This window comes from Diachasma alloeum, unplaced genomic scaffold (genome assembly GCF_001412515.2).
Source record: "Diachasma alloeum isolate Michigan unplaced genomic scaffold, Dall2.0 Dall_scaffold_00631, whole genome shotgun sequence".
Lineage (NCBI taxonomy): Eukaryota > Metazoa > Arthropoda > Insecta > Hymenoptera > Braconidae > Diachasma > Diachasma alloeum.
Genome location: NW_021680763.1, coordinates 149,608 through 156,148, shown reverse-complemented (window position 1 = coordinate 156,148; position 6,541 = coordinate 149,608).

The following is a 6,541-nucleotide window of genomic DNA, read 5'->3' as shown; positions in this document are numbered from 1 at the left end:
CTCTCTCTCTCTCTCTCTCTCTCTCTCTCTCGCTCTCTTTCTCTAACTAATGCAGGGCACAAGTTATACGAATTTATGCGTAACGAAAGTTAACAAAAAGTATTTAAAAAAAGCTGTAGCTCCTCAATCCCATCGAGTCATCTACCCACAGACATCAGGGATTAAAGCGTTGTAAATTTTTTCAGGATATGAGATGGTATAATTTTTTGTTGAGTCGAACTTCGTGAGGGTCTGTTGGATTTTTGGGGATTTCCCCAAGTACAAAATTCACTCTTTCTCTCCTAGTTTTTATATCTTTCGTTTCTGGAAAGACGTTTTATGGTTTTATTGCAGTAGGGCCGGGGAATAAGAAAAGGGAAATGTCCATGCCGAAACTGGTAGTCTACGGACAAGCTTATCTTTATTACTGCCTACCCCTCAGCAACATTTGGCGACCAGAAGTGGTCAAGGGGAGAAGGAAAAACCCCTTTTAGGGGGGTGGAAATGTTGTTGCCCCAAAGGTCCTAAAATAAGGCCCAAGTAGTTTAGTTGTCCGTTAGTCTCTCTTGAGTATCCATAGAGCAACGTACCTCCTGGTTAAAGTAGAGTCGGAAATTATGCATGAGAATAAAGGATATAAGTGAAAATACAATTAGAAGTGTTCATTATTTTTGATCCCATAATCCAATAGGTTATGGGCCCAGTGTAACGATAAAGGTAAGTATCAGATCTCCTGTGTTATTTTAAGATGAAAAGACAGAATAATCAGTGCGTGTGAAAAATGTTTCTATAATATTAAATAGATCTGAACATAGAAAAATTAAATAGAAATTTTAAGCCGTTCAACGGAGAAGGGTACAATATATGGAAAATGCGAATTGAATATTTGTTGACAGAATTAGGAGTGATTAGAATGCTAGAATCGGAACCTCCAAAGACACGGAAAGAAAAATGGCAGAAAGACAATAACGTTGCAAAGGGAGTGATAGTGGCAAACTTGGCGGATTCATTTTTACATTTCGCCAAAAGGGAAGAAACGGCGAGAGAATTGATTGCACGATTAGATGCCATTTATCAAAGAAAAAGTCTGGCTACGGAACTATTAATTCGGAAGAAAATGCTCACATTCAAATTACAAAGTGATACTACCTTATTAAAGCATTTTTCTGAATTAGAGGAGCTTTTTGAGGAATTTATAGCATCTGGCGGGACATTAAACGAAAAAGATAAAGTGGCGCATGTACTGCTCACATTGCCCAGTTCCTATGACAGTATAGTAACTGTGATTGAGCAATTATCCCCTGACTGTCTCACTCTTGCAGTTATCAAAGCTAAATTATTAGACTGTGAAACCAAACGAATCCACGAGCAACAAGACAAAAGTGCAAAAGTTTTAAATGCGGTAGTGACTGGTGAAAATCAAGCAAATTTCAAGCCATACAGTTTCAGAATAGAATAAAAATGAACAGGAAATTGGCAACTTGTTTCAAGTGTGGAAAGCGGGGCCACCTAATGGCAAATTGTTTCTCCAGGAAATTCACCAAAACAAAAGAAAATGGAAATGTAAATCAACTACGAAGATGGGTCAAGCCTGGAGAAGGTAAAAAGAAGAGTGCTGCACATATAGCAGAAGTGGAGAACCGCAAAGAAGCCAATGCAACATCTCGTTTCGCATTTATGGCTGGAGAACCGTTGGCTACGTTGGAGCTAAGTGATGTCACTTTTATTCTGGACTCTGGGGCTACCGATCACATTATCAACAGGGAAGATTTGGCAAGTGATTTCAAACTACTGGATAGACCGATCAATCTTGCAGTGGCGAAGGTTGACGAACACATCACAGCAACGAAGCAGGGAAATCTCAAAGTAACCAGCGATCAGGGGATCAGTGGAACTCTGGAGAATGTGCTGTACTGTCCAGAACTCCCACACAATCTTTTATCCATTGCCAGGATACAAGCAGCAGGGTTCGTGACCACTTTTGATCAAGAAGGGGTGAGAATAGTAAAAGATGGAAAAATTTTTGTGAGTGGTGAGTCAAAACACAATTTAACTACCATTACATTCAAGATAGATTTAAAAACAGCCAACGCCGTGAGTAGAAAAGTTGAGTATCAATTGTGGCATCAACGTCTAGGCCATATAGGAAAACAAAAATTTCTCGAATTAAAATCAAAAGGTATGTTCGAAGATATCGCGTGTTTAGATTCGATAGTACCTGATGAGACATTGTGTGAACCATGCATTAAAGGAAAACAGGCACGATTACCATTCAATAAATCAAAGAATAAGGAACATATAAAAAGGCCATTATTCATAGTTCACTCAGACGTTGCGGGTCCTGTCACTCCTCCTACGATGGATGAAAAGAATTATTTTGTTTTATTTATTGATCAGTATACACACTATATTATGTCTCATATATCATTAAATATAAATCTGAAGTCTTTAAAGTTTTTCGAGATTTCGTGGCAAAAAGTGAAGCCAAATTCAACTTAAAATAGGTGAATTTATATTGTGATAACGGGAGGGAATATTTGTCGAACGAAATGAAGGATTATTGTACAGAGAGAGGCATAACATATCACTTGACAGTCCCAAGAACCCCACAGTTGAATGGCGTCGCTGAGCGTATGGTGAGAACCATAACGGAGAGAGCAAGAACTATGATGGTTGTTGCGAATCTTGAAAAAGATTTTTGGGGAGAAGCAGTTCTAACTGCTACTCATTTGGTTAACATGACACCAACCAGGGCTCTTAAGTATGATAAGACACCATTCGAGATGTGGCATGAGAAGAAGCCACAGATGAAACATTTGAAAGTATTCGGTTCAACGGTTTATGTACACGATAAGCTAATTAAAGACAAATTTGATGAGAAATCGTGGAAAGGTATCCTACTGGGATATGAACCGAATGGCTACAGAGTGTGGGATTGTGAAAAAGAAAAATCTGTTGTTGTGAGGGATGTCATAGTTGATGAGTTTGATTTTGAGAAATCAAGGCCAACTAAGGGCGGAANTATAACAACAAAAATGCCATAGAAATTGTAAAGCACTTGTAATAGATGATATTTCCCCACGAATAAAATCAAATTATTCGAACTCTTGTTATCTAATGAATCGTCATGGGAATTAAATATGTTAAGCGCTGTTCAAAGGCTCTTTCGATGAGCTTTTCAATGAGTATCGAATATGTATAGTTAATTGAGAAGAGAATCTCGGAGAAAAATTTCAATAGCGAAGTGGTCAATCGGCCCAAGTCTACTTAGATTTCTGTTGAGTTTTCATACAATAATCTCGGAATCTATTGGCTATATTGAAGTTTTTATAATAACCTTTTTTGTAGAGCGGNATCGGAGAAAAATATCAATAGCGAAGTGGTCAATCGGCCCAAGTCTACTTAGATTCCTGTTGAGNAGGTTAGAGCATCAAGAGAAGTCAGGTGACTGTACAGATGCGTGTCCTTCAACATCTCACGGAGAAATATTCCACCCTAAAGACCAATGTAGGAGAAGTGACAGAATTAAAAATTTCCCGCCAGTTACATACGATGAAATAAATATGCCAGAAGACTGCGTTTTATCGGCACAATCAGCACTGCATGAAATTCCAAAAACATTTCAAGAAATAGAATTTAGAAGTGATAGAGTTCAGTGGGAAGAGGCAATTCAAAGTGAAATAGATTCATTGGTAAATAATCAAACGTGGACATTGACTCCTAGATCTAGCGGAAAGAATGTTGTTGATTGCAAGTGGGTGTGTAGTAGGATGGCTCAAACGTTGAAAAAATTTAATTTCGATTCTTTTTATTCTGAATATGGTAAGGAAAATAATGATAAACCCATGGGAATTTTTTCAAATTTTTAAAATTATTTTTGAACTGGCGCATAGCAGTTCAATTTGCTATGCACTTTTACACGTTTTCACAGAGAGAATGTGATAATAATTTTTTTAATACTCAATTACTCAATTTATCGTTATCACCTTTTGTAGACTTTCTGAAAGGGAGGTAAGAAATACATAAAAAAATTTTCTCTGCAAAATAGCTATTTGTTATTGAAATAAAAATCCGGATTTATGCGAGATTTAGAGATCTTCAGACGCCTCTACGAGCCCTACGGAGCGTNCGTTTTTATAATAACCTTTTTTGTAGAGCGGAGCAAGGTCTAAAGGAAAGATATATACGAAAATGACGTGATTTCCTTTAAATTTCGAAATATTGTTCAAAAACTTGAAGTATACTGAAATCGACATGAACCGAGATTGCTCAGGTCAATATTAATTTTCCATTACGCTGTGTTTTTCAGGTAGTTCTCTAATGAAAACTGTAATTCCTCCCTGGTGCAGCCAGATGTCAATGCCCGCGATTTTCTGACCACGAGCATTGCATCTTGTTTAGAGTTTTCATCTTTCGTGAGCACATCATTGTATTCGCTCACGAGAGATACGCTTCTCTCAGTTACGTCGTTTGTCACTAGGAGAGATCTCACAGTTTTTAAAACATTCTCATAATCTTCTCTTTCTCCCCACTTTATTGGATCGATATCCAAAAAAGTATGGTCTAGATTCAAGATTTCGAAGAATTTAATTGTGTTTTGCGTCACAAATTGATCTAGACTCAATTCTTGGTTGAATTATCGACCCTTAACTCCTGATTTTCTCCTCTTCCGATCATCTTGAAATGGGGNTAGCTCAATCGGTCCAGCCGTTTTTGAGAAATGACCATTCGTTTGTAAATGGTTTTTAGCCGATATCTGGAAAATTATCCAACCGATTTCGATTTTTTTTTTCAAAATACTCGTCTTGATGCTCCTATCTCGATCAATCGAAATATGTATACCCGTCCATACAAAGTTTCCGAGATATTTTAGTTTTTCGGTTTTTTGTTCAAAACGCTTGTTAACGCTCTAACTTCCGAAAAAATGAAGATATTAACTTGAAATTTGGTATGAACTTCCCTCTTGTTTTTGCTTCCGAATGGAACCAATGTAGTCGTGCTGTTTTCACATTTTCTAATTNTTTTTTTTAGTGAATCAATCGCTTTCGCCATCCCCCTCGCATGATGAATGGGGCTAAGAGCTCTGAAGCGATTATNGCTCTAACTTCCGAAAAAATGAAGATATTAACTTGAAATTTGGTATGAACTTCCCTCTTGTTTTTGCTTCCGAATGGAACCAATGTAGTCGTGCTGTTTTCACATTTTCTAATTTTGATTGGGTATGATATAGAATGGTGTGAAACGTAAAAATACGCTGGTCAATTTTTGGAAAATTGAGTAATTACTTGGCTAAACTTATTCCGAAAAATCTAAAATTTTGTCAGATTATAGAGCTTAACAAGGACTAACTCTGGGCAAACGTTTAGCCCGATTAATCAAATAGTTTTTTAGAAANTCATCCGGAAAATTTCCGCCCAAGAATATGATGACGAGTTCCAGAAACTCTTTGTAGTCTTTCCGGTTGTTGTTGATCTATGGAGTGATAAATGAAGAAGAGATTGAGTTTCGTAATTTAATAAGNCTGGTCAATTTTTGGAAAATTGAGTAATTACTTGGCTAAACTTATTCCGAAAAATCTAAAATTTTGTCAGATTATAGAGCTTAACAAGGACTAACTCTGGGCAAACGTTTAGCCCGATTAATCAAATAGTTTTTTAGAAAAAACTATTCGTTTTTAAATCGTTTGTCGCTAATATTTTCGAAGCTAGTCAACCGATTTCAATTTTTTTTTCAAAATATTCGTTTCGATGCCTTCTATCCGAATCAATCAAAACACATATACCCGTTCATACAAAGTTTTCGAGATATTTCCGTTTTTCTGTTTTTTCATAAAAATCTTTGTAATTACTCTAGCTTGTACAAAAATTNTAGTTATCTCCTGTAGGTATTTAGTCACGTCATTGGCATTTTTGCACTTTTTTTCTCTAAATCATTGGCTGATATTATTGACACACTACCACAGGCACTGAAAGTTCGTTCTTGAATATTAGAGCNGTCAAAACATATGCGGCCGTTCATACAAAGTTTTCGAGATAATTCCGTTTTTCCGTTTTTTTCATAAAAATCCTTGTAATCACTCTAGCTTGTGCAAAAATTGAGATATCAACTTGAAATTTGGACAGAATCTTCCTCTCATGATACCAATCCTTCCTATTGAAAATAAGTTCAATCGCATGGGTAGCTTCCGAGATATTCGACTTTCTCTGAAAACCATTTCTGTGCAATAGCTTAAAAACTACGCAGCCGATTTCAATTTTTTTTTCTCAAAATATTTGTTTCGATGCCTTTTATCCGAGTCAATCAAAACATATATATCCGTTCATACAAAGTTTTCGAGATATTTCTGTTTGTCTGTTTTCTCATCAGGNAGATATTCAAATGACCATTTCCATAGAGGAGAAAGGTCATTCGTAGAAACGAAAAATTAGTGCAAAAAATTTGTTAATCCAAGAAATCACTTGATTTGTCCCCCAGATGTTTGAAATTCGAAAATCGGTCTAGTGTATCCAATTTTTGAGCTATGGATTGTTTTTTCATCAATTTTTTTTAACAAATTTGTCGA